A 24,902-nucleotide genomic window follows, 5' to 3' on the forward strand; every position below is an offset into this window, starting at 1 on the left:
AAGAATACCCTTGGGAGGGAATAGGGAGGCAACGTTTAGAACAGAGGCAGAAGGAACGTCCATTCAGAGCCTACTCCACATGTGGCCCATACATATACAGCCACCAAACTAGATAAGATGGATGAACCAAAGAAGTGCAGGTTGACAGGAACCGGATGTAGATCTCTCCTGAGAGACACAGCCAGAATATGGCAAATACATAGGCGGATGCTAGCAGCAAATCACTGAACTGAGAATGGGAACCCTGTTGAAGGAATCAGAGAAAGGATTGAAAGAGCTGAAGGAGCTTGAGACCCCATATGAACAACAATGCGAACCAACCAGAGCTTCCAGGGACTAAGCCACTACCCAAAGACTATACATGGACTGACCCTGGGCTCCAACTGTATAGGTGGCAATAAATAGCCTAGTAAGGGCACCAGTGGAAGGGGAAGCCCTTGGTCCTGCCAAGCCTGGACCCCCAGTGAACAGGATTGTTGGGGGCAGTGCGGTAATGGGGGGAGGGTGGGGAGGGGAACATCCATATAGAAGAGGAGGGGAAGGGGTTAGGGAGATGCTGGCCTGGAAACCGGGAAAGGGAATAACATTTGAAATGTAAGTAAGAAATACCCAATATAATAAAGATGGGAAAAAAGAAAAAAGTAAGGATTATATTATGAAGATGTAATTTTTCATTTTATTTTAGTATTAAGAACGTTCATAGTTCTGTAACTTGTTCTGAAAATTATTCACACTTTTTAAAAGACATGAAGAGTTTGTTTTTTGAATAATGTTTTTGAGAGCTTCCTACCAAAATGATTAATAGTTATGAACAGTCTGCTGTTTCAGCACTGGAAAACATATCAGTTGTATGCTTCCTAACTAAGGATTTCCTTTGTAATCTGTAATTCAATCCTGCAATTCACATATAAAGCAAATTAATACTTCTCTCCCCAGAGTAGAACAGTACTTGGCATAAAATATGCCCACAACTGCTTTTTAAATGAGCATTTGGATGTAGGATTTCTCTACTGGAAATGGTGTGGTGTAGTGTGTGTGTGTGTGTGTGTGTGTGTGTGTGTGTGTGTGTGTGTGTGTAATTGAAGTAAAATTTCATATATTTATTTTAAATAGGGATAATTTTCTTCTAAACTTCTGTGTATATGTGTGTACATATGTATGCATGTCCAAGTATATACATATAAAAGTATGTAGGTGTCAGTGTGGAGGCCAGAAGAAAACCTTGCCAGTTGTTCTTCAAGAACATTTTGTTTTATTTGAGTTGGTGGCTCTCATTGCCTTGGAGCTCACCTAGGATGCTAGCCTAGCTGATGCAGGTGCCCCATGGGTCTTCTTGTCTTTGCTTCTCCACTTCAAAGATTAAAAGCACACACTACGTATACAGGTTTCTTTCATATATATATATATATATATATATATATATATGCATAAAATGTGTATATATATATACATATTTTTAACATGGGTTCTGAGGATGGAACTCGGTTGCTGTAGTTTGCATGGCTAGCAATAGAACTGTTCCATCTCTTCAGTTCACCTCTCAATTTTTTGAGCAGTAGGGTCTGTTTTTGCACAGGGTTGTCCCTATATAATACTTCTAGTATTAGTGTTAAAGAATAGTCTTTTATCTCAATAATATAAGGGATTTTACCAAAATTTTTTTTCACTTTAGGTGACGAAAATCTGATACCATACTTTTTAAAGTAATTATTTTTAAAGTTAAAGCACTGAATAAAACTAAAATCACATTTATTTGTGTATTTTGGGAGGAATCACCAACATTGCTTCAAACTGTTATCATTAATAAAATGGTGCACAAAGTATTTGTTTCTAAGGCAATTGTATGTATATTGCAAGACAATATATGGAAAGGCAATTGGTTTTGATGGTTATTACAAGTGTTGTCTAAGTATATCCAGGTTTCCTTCCGAGAATACACTCGAATATTTCTTTGATGTTTAGTTGAAGCTAAATGAATATTCTTCAAAACACAGACTTTATGTGTATATTCATGTGAGTATTTCCCATCCTCAGGCACAGTAAACGTTGGAGTCAAGGTTGAGCATCTGTATAAACTGAAGACTTTAATTTAAATACACTTCAAATACAGATTCTCTAGAGTAGAATGAATAAAAACCAAAGTTTAAAAATTAACTTATTTTGGTAATTTTGTTTATGAGTATTTGCTGTATACGGATCCATCTCATCTTGCTTGGTGCCCTGGAACTGAAGTTGCAGACTGTATTGAGCACCATGTGGGCACTGGGAGGAGATCTTCAGGTTCCCTGAAAGAGCAATAAGTGCTCTACACCTCTAACCCATCTCTTCAGCCCTGCAATGCCAAGTTTATTTTATTAATCATTCTAACTCACTTTGTTACCATTACGTAACCTGGCCTAGGTAAACTATTCCTGCCTGTGGCCTGCCTGGGTCATGCAATGACAGCTGCTTCCCATGTAGCAACCTGTCCCACCATTCTATGGTGCTGCAGTCAGATGATGACTAAGACACTTTGATCATAAAACCTGTAAACCATAAGGATTTCAAATATTGTGGGCTTTCAGAGCAGACAGGTTTTGAAGGATAGTGTAGTTCAACTCTACCACTTACATAGCTTAAGAGGAGAAGCACAATCTAAGTAAGCTCTGGCAGTGACTCCTCAATTAGAATTGACTAAGAGACTACCTCTTTCTGAACTTGTAATCTGTAACTTTAGAAGGAAGATAATCATATGTTCCTGTATAGTTTACTAGAGGATTGATAAGTAAGTTGGCATGAATCCATTAGCACTTTCTTGTAATAAAAGATCTAAGCGTTCTCCTTTTCTTATATGTCATGAGAGAGAGTTCATGAATTGTAGATGATCCTAAGAAACTTGGTGTAATTATACTTCTATAAGATTGCTCATGTCATTCTTATACCTATTATATTTTGGCAACATAACAGATTATTTTTAATTGTGGGTCATTGAAATAATCAATGAGACTGAATGACATTAGGATGACGATCCACACTGTGAGGACGGCCATCATAATCTATAGCAGTACTGCAGAGTGCCTCTGGCTCTGAGTTGTGTGACCCTGTGCATTCTAACTAAAATTTCTTCACTTTAAATTATTTTTATAGGAATGACTGTGATTTTCTTTTCTTCTGTTATTGTTGTATTTGTATATGAAATGGGGAGATAGGAAGATAACCTTACTCTCCTTCTTTATAAACCTGCCTTAATGTTTATGCAGGAAACTTTCCTCTTTAGCCCAATGTTCATATTTTAGGACTATAATGTCCAGGCAATCATTGTCAGGGAATATATGTCTTGACATGCACAGTGTGGAACTATGAGCACATCTCACTATACCTTACTTATTTTTCTGACCTTTGAAAATCAAGCATGAATCATTGTGCTTATAAGATAAATACTTTCCAATAAAAATCAGATCATCAACCAAAGCTTAGGTGAGCACCTATGATTAGGAAAACTCTGCATACTGTGAAACATCAATATTCCAAAACAGAGATGAGTATGGAAAGGACAATAACCCTGATCATCTAAGATCCCATATGGTTCTGCCTCATTCTTATTTTCATATTTTTGCTACAATGAAAAAAACATAAGTACATTTGTCTTTCATTCTATGAATTGTTAAAATGAATTATGTTTAAGCTGTGTGTGTGTGCACATGCATGTGCACACATGCGCACATGCATGTGTGAGAAAAAGACACGCACATACACACACACAGAGGGGGGTATTCCTTAGCTAATTATGGAATTTGGATTAGGGTCTCCTAAACTGAGAGTGAAATGGGTATTCTCATTTGGAAGCCTGTATCCTCCATTTGTGCTGTTGTCATAAGTATTGGAATTGTTAACAGCACTTATACCTATTATTAGATAGAAAATAAATACTAATTATACTGCACAAAATGCTTTTTTGACACTTTCAGTGTTGTAGAAATTTTTAGTTCCTACCTGGGGTTTGTACCCTGCCTTGTTCATTCAATTCCCAGAGAAAAAAACATCCACAGCCTTTGTATTTACAATAAGCCTTAAACAACACAGGAGCTGTGCAGATATCTACACTCTATTCTATCAGAATCTACTTTCCTATAAATAGTTATTACTTATTACGTTTCATCTGGACTGCTCTTAACTCCAGTTGACCAGTTCCCAGGGCCATGTTTTTATAGTTCACCAAATCCATGGTGGCTCTCCTCTTCCTTCTTCAACTTTTTCTCCCATCATGTTTCTCTTCTAACCCCCAAGCCCAAGAAAACTAAAACAGGACTATGTCTCTTCTCTCCAGGTATTGGCTATTGACATCTTTATTTCAAATCAGAAATAACTTGGGGACATAGTGGCTACTTGGCAACCTGTCTTGAGGAACCAATCTTAACATTAGAATGCAAACAGCATTAGAACAAACCCACTACATTTTATACACAACTAAAGGTAAATAACATTTTTATAGTTTTCATTATATTCTATCCAGTAATTAAGCATATTTGCAGATTTTAGAATTTTTTTTTAAAAATTTTTAATCCCCACCCAGATTTTAGAATTTTATTGTCACTTTAAAAAATAGTTCTGTCACCTCAATAATATCTAATGATTTGTTTTTGCATATTATGTATGTTTTGAATTGATACTTTGGTGCTTTTCAAAAGCTAAAATATATTTCTTTTTACTTAAAATAAAATGAAAACAAAGTCTTCCTTTCTGTATCATGGATATGGGAGTTTATTATATAGTGTGTTATATTATATTGCTATAACATAATATGACTCGTGTGCTGTATTGTGAATTATTTTCTTTACTGTGTTTATATTTCTTAAGTAGCTTTGCATCAATCTTTAGCAACACTGGACATACATAACAGCATGTAAAGAATAAGAACCTGTAAATCTGGGAGAGTGGCAGGGGCTGACTGGGAGTGGTTGTGGGAAGGAGAGGGGAGGTGGGAATAATTTAATTACATAATGAAACAAAATATTTTTTTTATTTTGGAAAGGCATAAAATAATTAGAGAGTAAAATCTAAAAGCATCATAGAAATCCACAGATTCTCTGGGTCAGAGCATCTAGCTCTAGAGAGGTCATGTTAAGCACCCTGTATACAACTGCCAAGAGGTTTATTCCAATCTCCTGGACAATACAAATACAATTTCATCCAAAATCACATCTTCTTAGTAATTTGCTCTGCAGAATTGGACTCTTACTGGATGCAGTGCTACACTGCCCACATGGTTACTGATTGGCAGCCTTATCCCATTTTGTCCTGTTCATGTCTGCCAACTCTATAATGAGAAAGTTTTCTATTCTCAAAGTTTTCACTGGGTGAAATACTTTATTGTATAACATCGAAATAGTGATATTTTACTGAACTTATGTATCTCTTGCATTACACTAATAATATTTACAAAGTTTAAAACTGTGTTATATTTATGACTAAACTTTATTTCATACTGAGAGTACATTGATGCTGGAAATATGTTTTATACTTGATAATAAAACATGTTTAATTTATATAAGATTTGTTGCTCATTATTATTTAATGGATATCATTTTCAGCCCAGACATTGTGCTAAGTAGCTTTCTATATCCACTTTCCTATTTCTTTTCCTAAATCATCAGTAAGAAGATGGAGCAGTCGTTTAAACTCAGTAGAGCAAAGGTATCATAGACTTTTACAATAATATATTATTCCAGAATAATAATATATCTTCAAACATTACTGGGAACCTAGATAAATACTAGGTGTATTACTAAGTACTTTCTTCTATTCAGTGAAGTAAAACCATGTATTAAGTATCACCACATTAATAATAATCTTTCTAAATAGTGCTTGTCCTTGGTTATATAACATACTAATTACATGCTGACAAGTTATAGAGTTTTTTGCAATCTGAGAAATCTGCATTTCATTTCTGTGTTTTTTATAATGATATTAGCAGAAACCATGATAGTATTTGCAATCAACTGACAACAGTAAAAGAACTGTATTCTTTACCCAGTTAGTTAGACATTCTACAGGAAATATGTCTATGTTATCTGAATGAATATATGCATCCATCATATGCATATGTGTATATTTAAATATAGTTCAGAATCAGGTTAAAGACTTTTTAAAATTTTTGTAGTGACTTTGTGTGCATAAACAAAATTCATGCAGTGGAAAATTTAATATCAAAACCTAAAGTTTATATGTGTTTACCATTATATTTTGTTGGTTTACAATACATTTCAATACATTTTTCCACACTCAATTTCATTGTATATTCCTACACATATAGACATATATGTATTTAAATTGAAAAGTGACTAGGACTTCTCAAGTGCTAAGAAATCTATTTATCATTAAACTACACCCTAAAACCATTTATTTTCATTATAGGAAATGTCTGTGGCCTACAGTACATGACAATATCTGTAATCCCCTCACTTGGGAGGCTGAGACAGGAGGGTCCTCACTAAGTAAGTTGGTCTCACTAAGTGAAGTTGGTCTTGAGTCCACTCTAATCCAGATGAAGATGTTGAACTTGTAATTCTCCTGCCTCCATTTCTAGAGTGGTGGGAATTACAGATGTGTACCATAATGTTTTGTTTTAGTATTTTCAAAGATGAGTTACAAGGGCTGGAGAGATGGCTCAGTGGTTAAGAGCACCAACTGCTCTTCCATAGGCCCTGAGTTCAATTCCCAGCAACCACACGGTGGCTCACAACCATCTGTAATGGGATCTGATACCCTCTTCTGTTGTGTCTGAAGACAGTAATAGTGTAGTCACATACATAAAATAAATTAATTAAAAAAAGAACATATGTGTTAAGTTCATGTAAGTGGAATAAATGTTTTTAAAAAAAAGATGAGTTAAGCAGTTATAGTTACTGTGAATTTATAATTGTGAGGTCTGAGTCAGACATGTTCCTTTTGTACAGGGCAAGACGCTATTGGTCTAGTGATAAATCTGAGCTGGTTTTTAGTGGAAAGAAGGCAAAGATGTTTGGAACACAATCGTGGTGGAGGTTTATTACAGGAGGTTTTCTCACCTGGAGAGATAGTACAATGAAGTGATTGCTATTTTGATTTATTCTACTATCAGAACATTTTAATACATACCTACAAATATTATCAGTCTGTATATGCATCTCTTAATAGTGGCATGTGGTATAAGTAGACAATAGTTTGTTTCAATAATGAATAAATAAATAAATAAATAATAAATAAATAAATAAATAAATAAATAAATAGAGTTCTAAATACCCCGAAGTTAAGTACTTAAAGGTATTTCCCAAGTCTGTTGGCAGTAATGCTTGATTAAATAAATGGGAAAGAATCTTTATGGTTTTTCATGGAGTGTTGTTGCTTTGGTTGTTTATTTCAGCATTTATGCTTCTCACAATTTGTATTTATGTTGATGTTCTTAATTTGAGACATGGTCTCAAATACTTCATGCTGGCCTGGAACTTGTTACATAGGTCAGGATGGCTTTAAACTTCAAATCGTACTACTGTATCTGCCGTGCTGTGATGACAGGTATGGACTGTCATAATCCTAGGACTACGTTCATGTCACGAAAGAAACTCCCTTACTGAGCTACAGTTCTACCAATTTACATTTTTCCTGATATAAAGAATTGAACCTAGAGACTCATCTTATTAGAAAAGAAACCACAGCTAATTTATCTCCTTTTTTCATAAATTATTACTTGATGTTATATGAACTGCATATGAAGTTACAATGTATAGCATTTCAACGTGTACACTGATTCCTAAAATTGGAGGTACCCTAAACTCTTGGAATGTGGAAAGTAAATATTCTCCCCCCTCTAGAGCATCTTATTCTTCTTCTCCTAGGCACCACACTTTGAAATGCATTGGACAAATATCAGTCTTCCATTTCACTCTTTCCACAATTGATTAATCTTTTCCTTTACTTTTTATATTAATTCTGGGAAAATCACATAGAAAGTGTTCTGATCATATGAATCCTCTTCTCCCAGGTCTTTCCATATCTACATTTCCTTCCCTTCTCACGTGAATATCAAGCCTCATTATTTTTTATTAGATTTTAATGGTTCATTTAGTATTTTGAATTATTATAAATATACAGAAATAAGCTAAGGCTCTTAGAATTTACTTATGTTGTATTTCATTTATTTTATTTAAGTTTTTGAGACAGAGTCACAGAAAGCAGCCTGACTTCTGGAACTCACTATATAGACTAAGCTGGCTTCAAACACTCAGAGATCAACCTGCCTCTGCCTCCCAAATGCTGGCATGGATCAATGCATGGATCTGATGTTATATTTTATAATATAATGTAAATCTGTCTACTCATATATCTATTTCATTATGAACTATTACAATAGCTTGATGAGCTTAGAAGAATATATAATTAGTTTGCTAGTTGCCTAATACCTATTACTTTAGGTTTAGAAATTATACAGAATATTTTAATTGATGACTTACAAGTAACATTTTAAAATGCTATATATAATTTTGTACATTATAGTATATTATTTAAATATTTGCGTATAAAACACTGTTTTAATGGGCAGATAACCAATAAGTATAGATGTACAGTGTAACTGTAGTTTTTAATATTATTTATGTATTTACTTATTTATTTATTTACTTTTATACAAAATCTACCAGGGTAGACTGACTGGTTTGAAACACACTACATAGTTGAGGCTAGCCTCAATCTTATAGAGAACTGGCTGCTTCTCCATCCCAGGGAGGATTAAAGGTGTTTACTACCAGGCCTGCCTTAAATTACTGCTTTTACTCCACTATTATCTGATGAAATACAAGACAAATTTTTATTTTCCTTGTATTCTTGTAGACTTGTTCATAGTATTAAAATGAAGTCTAATACATTTTTGGAGAATTCTCCATGGGAATCTGAGAATTAAGATATTTTACAATTGTCAAAATTCATTTGATGTATAGTATTATCTACGTTTTCAATTGACTTCCCTGTATGTAGAAGACCTATTTATTATAAGAGATATATGCTAAGATCAACTATCATTACTTTGTTAGAGTCTAAGCTTTAATGGCCATACCTGTTAGTTTTATGAAATTCAGTATGACGGTTTTCATTTGTATCTTGATGAATTGTCTCCTTCATAAACTTCTTTGTCTCCTAATTTAGATTAGAAATATATTTTGTTAACGGAATACAGTGACTCATGCCTGCTTTTAAATTCCATTTGTCAAACATTCAACACAATGAGCTTAAGGCACTGGTCCTGATTGTCATCACTACTCAAAAAAAGTAAAACTAAGTGTAGCAGCCTCCATGACCAAAGGATAAATCATCGAAGAGCAAATCTGATACAAAACCAGTGGAAAGCTATCAGCACCACAACTCTTCTGACAGAGAACAGAGGCAAAGATAGCGCTGTATGAAGATGCTAGTTAATCAAGGGTAGGAAAATACTTCTAACAAGCAGTGGAAAAGAAATGGCTACAGAGAAGAGGGAGAAATTTAAAAAAAATGAAGAGAGAGCAATTACGGGGATACCGATAAATATCAATTGAGGATGAAAAAAATAATCAGTAGACAGTCAACCAATAATTTCGAAATAAAAATTGTGAAAGGGAAAAGAGAAAGAAGAAATGCAAATATATATATATATATATGTATATATATATATGTGTGTGTGTGTGTGTGTGTGTGTGTGTGTGTGTGTGTGTGTATAAAATCGGATTAGGAAGAAAATGGATGGGAAGTTAAGTACTAAAAGTATAAAGGAGAGAGTAACATGTACAACCCCAGTGTTTGAAGACTAATGCAGAAAGATCAGAACCTCCATGAAGAAAGAGAGCCTCAGCTCCTTAAGTCCGTTCTCTAACTCCTCCACTGAGGACCCTGTTCTCAGTCCAAAGGTTGGGGTTTGCAACCTGCATAGGAAGAACAATATCAACCAGACACCCCAAAGCTTCCAGGGACTAAACCACCAACCAAAGAGTACACATTGAGCAAACCATGGATCCAGCTGCATATGTAGCAGAGGATGGCCTTGTTGATCATCAGTGGGAGGAGAGGCCCTTGGTTCTCTGAAGGCTTGATGCCCCAGTGTAGGGGAATGCCAGGGCAGGAGGTGGGAGGGATTTAGTGGAGGAGTGGGTGGGGGAGCACCCTCATAGAAGCTGGTGTAGGAGGGATGGGATAGGGAGTTTCTGGAGGAGAAACTTGGAAAGGGGATAACATTTGAAAGGTAAATAAAGAAAATATCCAATTAAAAAAAAAGAAAGAAAGAGTGTCTCAAAACAACAGAACAGGACAAAAAGGTTTTAACAATCTAGACAATGGAGAAGGAATTTTCAAGGGTTAAAAGCACTGGAAGTTGAAAAGAAAAATGTGTAGAATAGGCTATAAACAAATTCATATTAAGTACATAAATTTATCAGTTTGATTGACAATGTCTTTATAGATAAGCCAACAATAAAACAAAAAATGAGGAAGAAAAAACTTAAAATTATAGTTATTTTTTAAAAATAGGACAGTTTTTCCATCCTCTAAGGATGCCAGCTGTGAGTGCTGCACTGTGAAAACTGTATCTCTGCTGACTGGTTTTTGGCTACATGCCGCCTGATGAGAGCAGTCTGTGTGCTATTTAGTTTCCTCTTTTGTCCTTTGTGCTTTTTGCCTAGCAACCGGAGGGTATGACTCTTGGTGAGAGCAAGCAGTAATTCATCCTGGATGATCCTGCTTCCCAAGGCTGCCTTGGACAGAACTCAAGGCAGCAGGTCCTAGTGTCTACTGCCTTCAAATATTTCCTCGTGAGTGGAGAAGCCTCATGTAGACAATGGAGAAAAAATTTCCAAAGGTAAATGTAAAATAAATAGTAGTAGTCACTGGGACTCTGTCTCCACGCTTACGCAGTTTATCTGAACCAAGTGCTTCCTTACCATAGCTTGGTCCCCATCTCGGAGCTTCTTCACCTGGTATAGATGAGAGATTACTCTCTCTCTCTCTCTCTCTCTCTCTCTCTCTCTCTCTCTCTCTCTCTCTCTCTCTCTCTCTCTCTTTCTCTCTCTCTCTCTCTCTCACCCAAATTCCAACCAGTTTCTCATATGGTACTCCCAGGTCAGTGACTCAATCTTTCTAGAATAGTTAGAAAAAAGTCCCAGGCCAGAGCTTAGGGGACACAGACCAGACTCTTCTTGTAGGTGCCTAGTGACATGATACAAGGATGTTTGTTTGACTTTAAAATCTATAGGCTTAGCTAGAAGACTTTCAAATCAGCTTTGCACCCTTTTGTCACAGACTGGGGAAGAGCAGTCTCCCAGTGCACCAATGCTGTGTGGACTTACTGCTGATTACAAGTTAGTTTAGTATTAACACAGACATAAAACATGTTTGTGACACTACTTTCTTAGTCTTTATCCTTCTCTTTCACGGGCTTCTGGCAATTGCATGGGTTAAAACTACATATGCCATTCCAGATTTTATTTTTTAAAAAGATTGTGATTGTGGGAAACTGAACCTTTTTCCCTCCTTCTGTTTCTCCTTCCTTCTATTTTTTCTTCCCTCTTCCTCCCTTTTTCTTTTCTTTTTTTTTTGTCAGCTTTTATTTATTTATTTATTTATTATTAACTTGAGTAAATCTTATATACATTTCGAGTGTTATTCCCTTTCCCGGTTTCCGGGCAAACATCCCCCTAATCCCTCCCCGTCCCCTTCTCTATGGCTGTTCCCCTCCCCATCTTCCCCCCATTGCCGCCCTCCCCCCAACAATCTAGTTCACTTTCCTCCCTTTTTCTTTACTCTCCCCCTCCTTCTCCGTTCTCTTTGGCTCTTCTTACCTCCAGCCAGCCTGTGTATGCTGCTTGGTTGGTATCTCTGTGTCTGTGAGTTCCCGGGGAGTCTGTGTTAGCTGAGACTGCTGGTCTACCCCTAAGGTTGCCCTGCTCTTCTGCTTCTTTCATTCTTTCCCGAATTCAAAACTAGGGGTCCCCTACTTCAGTCAATCGGTTGGATAGAAGTATTTGCATCTGTCTCACTCAGCTGCTGATTGGGCCTGTTGGAGGGGAGCCATGCTATGCTTCTGTCTGTAAACACATCATAACATCAGTAATAGTGTCAAGGCCCTTGTGTTCCCAATTGAAGTAGATCCCCTGTTTGGCCAGACCCTGTGTCGCCTTTTTCTCAGTATTCTCTTCATTTTCGTCCCTGCAGTTTCTTTACACAGGAACACTTCTGGATCAGAAGTTTTGACTGTGGTAGGTAACACCATCCCTCCTTTTGATGTCCTGTGTATCTACTAAAGGTGGACTCTGCCGGGTCTCTCTCCCCATTATAGGTCATTTCCTGTAGGGTCACTCTCATTTCCCAGGCCTCTGGTATTTCCAGAGAGAGTCTTCCCACATCTCTACTTCTGAGGCTGCTCATTTTCATTTATTTATATGGCCCTCTGGACTTCTCTCTTGCCACCTGCCCCCATACCTGATTCTGTTGCCTTTTCCCCCTCCCGTCCTGCTCAAATTCCTTCCTCCTGTCTCCCTCCTGGGTCCCCTGATTATTTTCTTCCCCCTACTAAGTGGGATTGAAGCATCCTCACTTGGGTTTTCTGTTTGTTAAACTTCTTAAATTCTGTTGGTTATAGCCTAGGTACTTTGTACAGTTTGGCTAATATCCACTTATCAGTGAACATCATGCATCTCATTTGGGATCTTAGTTACCTCATTCGCGGTCATATTTTCTAGTTCCATCCACTTGCCTGCAAAACTCATGATGTCCTCTTTCTGAAGAACTGCATAGTGTTCCATTGTGTAAATGAAATATTTTCTGCGTAGATTGTTTGCTTGAGGGACAACTGGGTTGTTTCCAGCTCCTGGCTATTACAAATAAGACTGATAAGAAAATCATGGAGCTCGTGTCCGTATGGTATGGTAGATAATCTTTTGCGTATATGCCCAAGAGTGGTATAGCTGGGTCTTCAGGTAGATCTATTATAAATTTTCTGAGGAAGCTCCAGACTGATTTCCAGAGTGATTGTATCAGTTTTCAATCCCACCAATAATGGAGGAATGTTCCTCTTTCTCCACATCCTCGCCAGCATGTGCTGTCATCTGAGTTTTTGATCTTCGCCATTCCGATTGGGGTAGCGGAGTAATCTCGGGATCCTTTCGACTTGTATTTCCCTGATCACAAGGACTTCAAACATTTGTTTAAGTGATTCTCAGTCACTCAAGATTCCTCTGCTGCAAATTTTCTGTTTCGTTCTATCCCATTTTTAATTGGAGGTTTGGTTTTTTGGAAGTTATCTTCTTGGATTCCTTATATATTTTGGATATTAGCCCTCTATCAGATGTGGGGTTTGTGAACTTTTCTTTTTTCCCCCATTCTAATTGATTTGTCCTATTGACTGAGTTTTTTGTATGATAGCTTTTCAGTTTCATGAAGTACCATTTATCAATTGTTTGATCTTAGAACTGAAACCATTGGAATTCTGTTTAAAAAATTTCCCCTTCTGAGAATGGCTTTGAGCCTATTTTCCACTTCTTTTCCAGTAAATTCAGTGTATCTGGTTTTGTGTTAAGGTACTTGATCCTCTTGGACTTGAGTTTTGTACTAGTTGATAAATATGGATCTTTTTTCACTTTTCTATGTACAGACCACCAGTTTGACCAATAGCATACATTGAAAATACTTTTCTTTTTTCTATTTTATGTGTTTTGGCTTTCTTATCAAAGATCAAGTGTCCATAATTATGTGGACCTATTTCTGTGTATTCAATTCTATGAATTGACTGACCTTTCTGAACCAATGCCATATATGTAGTTTATATCATTATTGCTCTACAGTACAGCCTGAGGTCAGGCATAGTGATTCCCACAGAAGTTATTCTATTGCTAAGGATTTTATTTTTCGCTATCCTTATTTTTTTCCATGTGAAAGAATAGCTCTTTCCATGTTTGTAACGAACTGTGTCAGAATCTTGAATCTGTAGATTGCTTTCAGTAAGATTGCCATTTTTAATCTGTAAATCCTGCTGATCCATGAGCATGGAAGATCTTTCCATCTTCTGAGGTATCCTTCAATTTGGTTTTCAGGGATTTTAAGTTCTTGTCATACAGATCTTTCATTTCCTTGATAAGAGTTACACCAAGATATTTAATACTATTTGTGGCTATTGTAAAGTATTTTGTTTCCCTAATTTCTTCTTCAGCCTGTTTATCATTTGTATAAAGGAAGGCAATTGATTTGATTGAGTTAATTTTATATCTAGCCTCTTTGCTGAATTTGTTTGTAAACTGTAGAATTTCTCTGGTTGAACGTTTTGGGCCTCATGTATACTATCATATCATCTGCAAACAGTAATATCTTGACTTTTTTTCCTATTTGTATCCACCTGATCTCCTCTTGTTGTCTTATTTCTCTAGCTAGAACTTTGTGTACTTTGGTAAATAGATGTGGAGAGAGTGGGCATCCTTGTCTCTTACTGGCATTGCTTCAAGTATCTCTCTATTTAATTTGTTATTTGCTGATGGTTTGCTCTGTATAGCTTTTATTATTTTTAGGGAAGAGCCTTAGTCAACCTAACTAAAAGACACTGAGACAGTGTCTAAATTACAAATCAGAAATGAAAAAGGAGATATAACAAGAGAAACTGAAGAAATTAGAAAAAATATATATCATAAGATGAATTCTTGGGAAAGTTCTGTAATTTGTGGGTCTTTACACAATGTTCAATTTTTTTTCTTACTAGTGATTATTAATCTTACATTTTTGTGACAAGAAAAGATAATCAACACAGTTTTAGCTTTTCTGAATTTGGTGATAACTTCTTCTACTGGTATAACATAAGATTGAAGTAGGCAAAAGTTCAGTGTGTCCGGTGGAAGAATGGCAAATACTCTTTTTTTTTCCATCTTTATTAACTTGGGTGTTTCTTATTTACATTTCAATTGTTATTCCCTTTCCCGGTTTCCAGGCCAACATCCCCCTAACCCCTCCCTGTCCCCTTCTCTATGGCTGTTCCCCTCCCCATCTTCCTCCCATTACCGCCCTCCCCCCAACTGTCACGTTCACTGGGGGGTTCAGTCTTGGCAGGACCAAGGGCTTCCCCTTCCACTGGTGCTCTTACTAGGCTATTCATTGCTACTTATGAGGTTGGAGCCCAGGGTCAGTCCATGTATAGTCTTTGGGTAGTGGCTTAGTCCCTGGAAGCTCTGGTTAGTTGACATTGTTGTGTATATGGGGTCTCAAACCCCTTCATGCTCTTCCAGTCCTTTCCCTGATTCCTTCAATGGGTGTCCCCTTCTCAATAGCAAATACTCTTAACTGTTGAGGAATCTCTTTAGCCCATTACATTTTAATTGAATAATTTAATGTATTTATATCCAACATGTTTTCTGATAGTCTGTAATTTGCTATCTAATCTTAAAATTCTTAATTAACTTTCATTCTCTTACCATCTTCCCTTGTAGGTAGGTCACTTACTCAATACTTGTGTACTTATTTGTCAAGTTTGCTTATATTTATTTATTAAACTTTTGCTCTTTAGTTACCATGAGTCCTACAAAAATTATCTTAAATTAGAACACTATATTCTGAAATGAAAGCTACTTAAAATGTTATGAAAAAAGATACTATATTAATAAAATACTATATTTACATTGCATTTTTAATTTTGATATTCTATTTTCATCTCTCTGTGTTGCCTATAGATCTTGCACATTTATGTGATTAATATTTATTATTTTGGTCTTTATAATATAGACATAAATGACTCACTTATACGTCATAGATACACTATTACACAGTGCTGGGTCTTTTGGCAGTTTCTATAAGCAGGGGTTTCACGCCTTCTAGTGTTGTTCTAGTTGGAATGTTGTTCCCTTCTGAAATACAGACTTCCCATGCTGGGCTATCCGTGCCTCTCAAGTTTCTGTATAGCAGTTTTAGTTATATAAGTTGGAAAACTCTTATTTCTGGTCTGTACATGGTTGGTTAATCTTCTTTTTATCTGGAAGCAGTGAAAACTTGACTAGAATGTCTTATAGAAAAGTTAATTGAGTTAAATGATGTGGTGATCATTGGCTTTACTTTAAGTTTATTTACATTTGACTATTTTTATAATATCTCTTTTAAGAAAGATTCTACTGCAAGACAATTTCAAATTCCTCTCATATTCCAATAATAGGATTTCCCCTAAGCCAATGACCTGTCTAGTCTCATGTATCGTGTATGAGTTCCGTCTGATGGAGTGGCCATTACCTCCTATCAGAAAGTAGTTGGATACTTCCAAATTCTTGATGTCACTCTGGTACCACTTTATCTTGTGTTTTCAATATAGTCCAATTATTCTAAAAGTTTTGATCCTATTTTCAAATGTGTGTATTCAGGCAACCCATTCTTCTGACAATGCACATGATATTTATTTATACTGACACATTTTAAATTTTGCTTATTCCGTCTTTTAAAATTTCTGGGTGAAGGCCATATTTTGTAAAGAAACACTTATGTCATCAATTATGGGGAAATTTTCTTGGTTTCCAACTAGAAGGTTTACTGTGTGTTACTAGCATCTATGTTCCTGGGAGGAACACTGACAGGAGAGAAACATAAGCATCAGTTTCACACAGCTAAAACTGTGTAACTTTCAACCTATACTGGACTGCAAGATATACATACGTTTGTGGCACAAAGGACCTGGGAGTAACCAACTACTTTTTGATAGGCTAGAAGGCAAACTCCAGAGATGGAACTAATGTGACACTGCTAAAGTAGCCATGAACTGGAGACAAGATAGGTCATAAGCTTAGGAGAAATCCTATTACTGTTATTCTATTAAAGATGTATGTGTGTGTGTGTGTGTGTGTGTGTGTGTGTGTGTGTGTGTGTGTGTGTGTGTGTTTATGGATGGATGGAAGGGTTGTTCATTTTTAATATTGTTTTTCCAGTGAACTCTGGTAAATACAAGACCTAATACCATTAAATACCTGTCTCTCTATATAAACCAAATCACTTTTCATTCTTTGAAGGACTCCAACTAATTATGTGGGCAACTTTTATAGCTATCCTAGTTAGCTTTTCATTGTTGCTATAAAACTACACCAAAGCAACTTGTAGAGAAATGGTTTGTTTAGCTTACAGGTTACAATCCTCAAGGGGGAGGCCAAGGTAAAAACTCAAGGCCAAGCATGAAGCAGAAACCACAGAGGAAAATGAATTACTGACTCATGCACTATGACTTTCTCAGCTTGCTTTCTTATACAACCCTTGATCACCTGCCCAGGGATGGCACTACCCCAATGCTCTGAGCCCTCCTACAGTCAGCATTAATTAAGGAGCTGCCCAACAGAAATGGCCACAGGCCAGTATAATGGAGGCAGTTTCTCACCTAAGATTTCTTCCTCCCAGGTAACTCTCTTTTGTGTCAAGCTAATAAAGACAAGCCGGTACAGTAGCCTCAGGGAAGCCTTCCTAAAACTATTGGTCAATGTGAAATATTGTCTGTAACAACTCCAAAATGATCTGAGAGCATTTCCAGAAGATTTGGGGTTATGAGTGATTAGTACCTCCCTGCCCCTCTAGGATAATTCGTGTCACATCAGGTTAAGTTTAAAGATTGTAGAAAAACATTTCTTTATAGAGCATATCTTTATCCATTTTTTTTAAAAAAAACAAAGCTCCAGACAATCCTTGTGAAGGCTGAAATATATACAGAGAGGGTAATATTTTCCTTGTACCACTTAGTCCATGCTGGCCCCACACTTTTGAATCTCTTGCTACAATCTTTTAAGTACTGAATTTCATCTGTGCACACACTATGTCTATAGTTATATTAATGTTGATTTTCCTCAAAATGCATTAATGTGAGCTTATTTCCCATTTAATTTATATCTCATATATACCTTATCATCAAAAATAAATACCATGATTCTGATTTAATTTTTAGATAGATTATTGCCTTTTCATTTCAATAATGTTATATTTTATGCTAAATTACTACAGCATTTTATTTGAAGGCCAGGAAGACATAAAAATGTCATAGAAAACCCAAATGATAATAAATCTATCATCCGTAGGTGGAACAAAATGTAGAATACTTATTTACCTGTGTTTCATGGTATATAATTTGGCTTAAAATATCACATCACAAACTAGAATATTCAGACTGGAAAGTTTTAGGGAAAGGAATGCAGTGTAATTTTCTATACAATAAACTAAGAGAGATGGTAAATCTAGTTAATGGTAGAGGATATATGTGAAAATCGTTCACCTTACATTTCTAAGTTTTAACACCTTGTTCAGCAATTATTTTTAGTTCAAACTTAGTATAAAGTCATTTATATACAATACATATTTAATGTTCTAATCCTATTGCTCACAGCTTTCAATTCAACTCAGGAAATGCTTTGGATGCAATTTTGCAGGAAATGTTTTATTAAAAGGGATGTATCCTTTATACAGCACAGATGATTATGAACAAAATATAGCTGTGATCTTGAAAATAGTTTATCATTGCACATCTTTAAAAAATAATAATCACAATGGCAATAAGTGCATGCCCAACAGAGATATATTAGTGTGCAATATATCCAAAATTCCCTATAATGCTAATGCCTTCATTACCCTACTTTGTATATCAGGAAGCTAGGCAATGGTAGTTCTCTCCTGTCTTATCAAATTCCTTCTCAGCCTCTCTGTTCTTCTGCAAAGTCAATAAACTCTCAACACCTTCACTCATCACTACCAATTGAAACTGTTAAATATGCATTCCAATCATTTCCCACACTTTTGCTAGAAGAGTGGATGAACAGAAGACCATTTAAGTGTTCTTTTGTTTGTCTCTTTTGTTTTGTCAATGGGTGTAATGTCAGTGTCAGTGAGGTACTAGTGATGAATGAGAAAACCTAAGCTTTAGGGCATTTGTCTTGATCATGGTTGAAATCATGTAGTTAATACTTACTAAAAGGTTGTTGTGATCTTCTGTCTGAGGACATTTTACTGGTTGATTTTGCAGTAATGGGAATTTACTTGGACTATGATAATGACTTGAGGAACAAGGACAGTGGTATAGAAACCAGGAGGTATAGGGCTTAAGTTCTGCTTCCAGACTTTAGCAAAGCTCTTTAATTCTATGGGAGTCATTTCTCTTTCCCGTTAACTATAGATGTTGAAGTTGTAACATGTGAACATAAAGTTTGCCTCTAGGACTATGCTACACTGTAATTCAGTGACTTAGATTTCATTAGCCATGTGCTAATACTTGTAACTAACACCAAATGGAATGTAGCTTGATTCTTGTCCATAGTTGAGGCTTTTGTATTTGAGATCTTCATTCTTCTTCTCTATCACCTTTCAGAAATCTTTGCCATTAGAAAAGATATCAATGTCTGTTGAGTGGGCAGTGCTAATTTTAGTTTATACATTATTTAACAAACTAATTTATAAGGACAAAAGATGACTAATAAGTTCAACATCTAAATTTTAAAATCCAGTATTACCTCAGTCTAGTAACCCTCATTATCACACTTAATCCACATAAAAGAGGAATGTAAGATGTAAAGAGAGAAGAGCGACTTTTGGAATAGATGTCATTATTCAGTAAATTCATTGTAACTCTTGAGTATGTGTTTACCTCATTGGAAACAGATTCTGGAATGATCAGAATTAGTGAGCAAAACTCCACCTCCACAGCTGAAGCAAACTGAGCCGCCCCCCCCCCTTTTTTTTAGAAAAGCAGCTTAGTTACAACTGTCTGAGCTTAGACATCAATCTATCCCAAGCAGGACAAGTGTGGGTGATATATGGAGAGGATATTTTAAAATCTACTTGAGCTTGCCATTCTGGAGGCTTGCCCAGAAAAGAGCCTCAGAAAAAAAAATCTCGATGGAAACAAGAAAATTTTATCAAATTTATGCAGACCTTGAGAGCCACAGAAAATAATTGGACAACAGCCCAACACTAAACAGATAAAGATTTCATCATTAATAACAACTGTGACAGCTCTTTCAACCATTTTTTCCTCTTGTGTAGGTTACAGTGACGGAGTAAGTCTCTATATAAGTTTTGTGCAGTATCATGATGGGAAAATGATTTCTTTACATGTCCTTATAAAGTCAATCCTGCTTCCTTGTACTAGCTTAATCTAACTCATTTTTCAAACATAGTTACACTGTCAAATAGAAGGGGACCAATATTTCTTTCTTAAGCCAGAGGTATTCCCCTTTAAATGGTCAGGAAAAGCAAAAACAGAAAGGCCATATGTCTGTAACATAAAGATACTATCTTGAATTATTAAAAATATTGAACTAATTTCTAATATCAGATATTATTAAATATAAACAAATTTTCAGCAATATCACATAATTTTACAGGATGCTACAATGTAACTCAAAATAATAATAAAATTAATAATGTATATTGGCTTTACGTAATTTTTTAATTTTTTTATTAGATATATTTCATTACTTACATTTCAAAGGTTATTTCCCTTCCCAGTTTCCTGTCCATAAGCCCCTATTCCCTCCTCTCCCCCTCCCCAGTACAGGGATCCCCCTATACTTTCCCCTTATTGCCCCCCCATATTCCCCTGGACTTGGGGGTCCAACCTTGGCAGGACCAAGGGCTTCCCCTTCCCTGGTGCCCCAACAATGCTATTCTCTGCTACATATGCAGTTGAAGCCCTGGGTCAGTCCATGTATAGTCTTGGGTTGTTTAGTCTCTGGAAGCTCTGGTTGGTTGGCATTGTTGTTTATATGGGATTGCAAGCTCCTTCAACTCTTTCAATATTTGCGCTAATTCCCCCCAAAGTTGTCCTATTCTCAGTTTGGTTGGCTTTATGTTTTAATGCCTGTGAAGACGTTGGGTATATCCTATGATTTATTTTAAATGAGATATTTTTAATGAAATTGCATCACACAGAAATGCTAAGACCTTTTCAGTAATAATGTAACAGTTTCAAAAGAAAGACAGTGTGGTGTTAAAGTGAATCATATGATTCTCGGTGTGGGTGCCAGAGAATTGCAGATTTACTGTGTTAAATTGCCACAAGTGGCAATTATATTTGAAAATAACAAATAAATTTTAAAAGAGACATTGTTTTACAGAGATACATTTAAAATTTCTCAATAGAGATGTAGGAAATGAAAATATGCCAAAATATTTCAGGTAAACTATATGTAAAGAAAAAGAAAAAAGAGCATTGTGTAAACTGATCATTGTTTACAGGTCAAAGGGGAGGCTTGAGTTGAAAGAACTTCAGAGGAAGTGTAGTTAAACATTTTTATTTTTTCAAAATCATTAAGTGTTTGGATTGGTTGATTGTGATGAGACTTATTAATTTTAGGTGTTAGGTTTTATCATCAGAAATTACAGTAGAATATGAAGACAAAGATAAACAAGTTATATTTACTTTAAATTGGACAGTTAAAATGTGATGAAATCTAGAGTAATCAAAGTATAAAATTTTTGCTGGACAAATGTTAGGTTGACCTCATGTAGAATATTTTTTCACGTACATGTGTATGGTATTTATATATTTTGTGTCTTCATAAGTATGTGGGCACATGTATATGTATAGATGCGTGTGTGTGTGTGTGTGTGTGTGTGTGTGTGTGTAGAACCAAGATTTACATTGGGAGTCATTTTGATGGCTTTGAACCTTTTTCACTGGGTCTCAAATTGAACATTAGTTAAGCTAGCCAAGTCTCCAAGGGAATCCTTTGTTTGGCAACCCAGAACTGAAATGACATGTTAGTTGGCCTGTCCATTAAACATTTCCTTGGTTTTCTTGAACTCTGGTACTCATACTTTGTTGAAAGCATATTCTTCATTCATCTGTCTGTCTGTCTGTCTATCCATCTATCCTCTTTTCTTATGTTTCACTATTATTGTGTTGACTTTAACATCAACGTTAAAATCACCAATCCAGCTATTGCAGATCCTGGTAGATAGCCAGGCATAAATTATTACTGGATGATTACCATCAATGAGGCTATTATTTTAAATTAAAGTCTGATACACCTTGAAAGAAATTTGACAAGCTATATGTATTTTCCATGACCTATATTATATTTCAAAATGATACTCCATGATAAACTGATAGAAAGCGATTTCTTTACCTTTAATAAAATCTGAACAATACTCTTTCTATTTTATTATTTTTACAATAAGTGGTACATTGTACAGTTGTTTAGGTGAAACTATATTTTTGGGGTTTTATGGTTGTGAACAGATTTATATGTAAATATTTATGGATAGCTTTAGTGATGATTAAAGGTTAAAGAAATTGCTTTCTTGCTCATGAGTAATTTTTAAAAATATTACGTTTATTTTGAACATTGCTTTTTGGAATTCATTTTGTAAATAATATTCATTAAATACTTGTGTAATTTCTGTAATTGGATGTCAATAATCCCACTTCTATGACTATCAAAATTTGAAATCAGGGATAGTATGGGACCCACAGACCCAAAATTTGGCATAGGAACTTCCATAACAAGGAGTTACATACAAACGACCTGTAAGTTATTATAAATAAGAAATCTAAGTGGAGTCACAAAATAATGGTGGAGACAATTTCCCAGCTAGATATTTTAACCAAGTGAAACTTCCTGTGTCTGGAATGGATTGCATCTAATTGAGTTCTTAGCCAAAGGGGTCAATAGAAAACACAAATTAGCTTAGAGAAACTAAGAAAAGAACAAACAGAGCTGGTACACACCTAGAACCTTCACCCTACTAGTGTTCATGGTACTGAATGGTACTCTGTATAATCTCACAGGAGAAAGTAAAATACCAACACAGCCACAAAACTTGTAGTTCCCAATAGTGTCCTGTCTGCATGATATGCTGGCACAATAGTTGCACAAGCATTGTGAGGATAAACAACCATTATCTGATTGAATGTGAACACATATCTGTGAAATGGAACCAATGGTTTATACTGTTTGAGAGGCCAAGAACCATGGACCTAGGGAGAAGCCAGACACTATTGCTCTGCTCAAGGGACATAGCAATAGAATGATTCCTAATCACTTTCTGCTATATTCTTAAATAAATGTTTTGCTTGGTCATTATCAAAGAATCTTCATTTTGAATTATATAAAGACAAATATAGAAAACCATACCTGGACATTGTAGAGGGAGTGAAAGATTTTTGAACACTCAGATGTAAATGAGGAATCTTCATCAAAACTCTTTCATCAGGGATCAGAAAACTATGAAGATTTAGAAAAAGGAGTATTTAAGTGCCAGAATGCATAAAAATACCAAGGAAAGAAAACATGTTAGACACAAAAGGACTGGGTATCTTCTACCAGTTTAAGAGCACCAATGGAAGGGGAGGCCCTTGATCCTGCCAAGACTGAACCCCCAGTGAAAGTGATTGTTGGGGGGGAAGGGCAGTAATGGGGGGAGGATGGGGAGGTGAATACCCATAGAGAAGGGGAGGGGGAGGGGTTAAGGGGAAGTTGGCCTGGAAACCGAGAAAGGGAATAACTATCTAAATGTAAATAAGAAATACCCAAGTTAATAAAGATGAAAAAAAAAGAAAAAGAAAAAAAAAAGAAAAAGAAAGAAAAGTGCACTCAAACCAGGGTGTTGTGTGGTTAGAGAATTATTTAAACTTGAAAGTGAGAGTATGATCAAAAACGCTTAGGATGTACTTGTAAGTAAATTTAAATACTGTTTAATTAACCATGTATATAGTATCATTTCTTCATCTCAATATTTATGGTGTATGATCTCATGAATTGCTATACATTGAAACACTTTGTAGGGTATAGTGTGTTATGATCCGATATGGTTCTTGGCAGGGGTTATTTATTCATTTCTCAAAGGTAAACTAGAGTTTTAAATAAAACAAAAACAAAAGAAACAAGCAAACAAAATAAAACAAAACAATAAAACCAAACCAAACCAAACCAAAAACATGTTTTCCTACATAATTTGTAACTTCAACTTCACATAAAATGCCTGTCTTTTTCTCGAAGAAAGGTTTAGAAGAAGTATGAGCAGCTACCAGCTGGTAACATTAATTTTTTTCAGTGCCTACTTTTAATGATGGCTCTTAAACACTTTAACTTCCCTTCCATTCCACCATCCATCCCTCCAGAGGTAGTGGAAAAGAAATGATTTGGGGAAGTGGACATGTTTAGACATTGTTATTAGGACAAATCCAATCTGTTGTCAGGAAATCAGCAGCTCCATCCACAGGTCATCAGCGGCAGCTCAGTGTACTCACAAATACTTCAGGGGTCTACCAGTAGTCCAGTTCAGTAGTGTCAGGTTAACAGTAGCGGTGGTACAAACTAACAGGAACAGCCAGGCCTCGGCCAAATCTGCGCAAATCAGCAAGAGGGATTCAGACCAGGGGCACCATGAGAAATTCTTTGCTGTACCTCTTCAGGGAAGTAAAGATCAGCGAAAACTCAAGACCAAGAAGCTGTGCACAGCTAGCTATACCAGCCGTCCCCTCAAGGCCATTGAGCACTTTTTTATATCCCCTCCAAACAGCACATGTCCCCCACAGGTCTTGCCTCACCATGGGTTTTGCCTCAGTACCTGAGTCTGTCTCAGCAAAACTCCATGTGAATCTGTCTCAGCTGGCATCACTGCCACTCGGGTGAGCCGGTGGAAATTGGAAGAAGCCTCAGCATATCCCCGAAGTTTGAACATCCTTTCACCTGCTTCTGCTTCAGTGAAATGTTTTTTCACTAGTCTGCTTAGTGAAACATCCTTTCACTAGTGTCTGCTTCAGGAGAACACTTCTTCACCTGTTTGTCCCAGCAAAACTCCATCCAACGAAACTGACTTTCCAAAGAACTCTGAAGTTTACACTTCACCAGCTTTGTTGACTTAAAGTTGGAAGTCACGTTTGACCAGTTAAACCACTCTCAAAGAATTATAAGCCTAAACCTCTCTTTAGTCCTGAA

The 24,902-nt window shown here is 36.0% G+C and overlaps 1 long non-coding RNA gene across 4 annotated transcripts in view; it reads left to right on the forward strand.

Annotated features, from left to right (window-relative positions):
- Nucleotides 1-24,902, forward strand: part of LOC147996301 (uncharacterized) — a 425,118-nt gene that overhangs the window by 280,951 nt on the left and 119,265 nt on the right. Inside the window, exon 4 of one of the 4 annotated variants that reach the window (XR_015671870.1) lies at nt 10,662-10,837. The exons of 2 other annotated variants lie outside the window; for them this stretch is intronic. This is a non-coding gene — a long non-coding RNA (uncharacterized LOC147996301). Of the gene's footprint in view, nt 1-4,306; nt 5,525-10,661; nt 10,838-24,902 lie in introns of those variants that run through there. One more of the 4 variants, XR_015671869.1, reaches the window with a different exon arrangement.

This window comes from Rattus norvegicus, chromosome 2 (assembly GCF_021556685.1).
Source record: "Rattus norvegicus strain SHRSP/BbbUtx chromosome 2, alternate assembly SHRSP_T2T, whole genome shotgun sequence".
NCBI classification, from domain to species: Eukaryota; Metazoa; Chordata; class Mammalia; order Rodentia; family Muridae; genus Rattus; species Rattus norvegicus.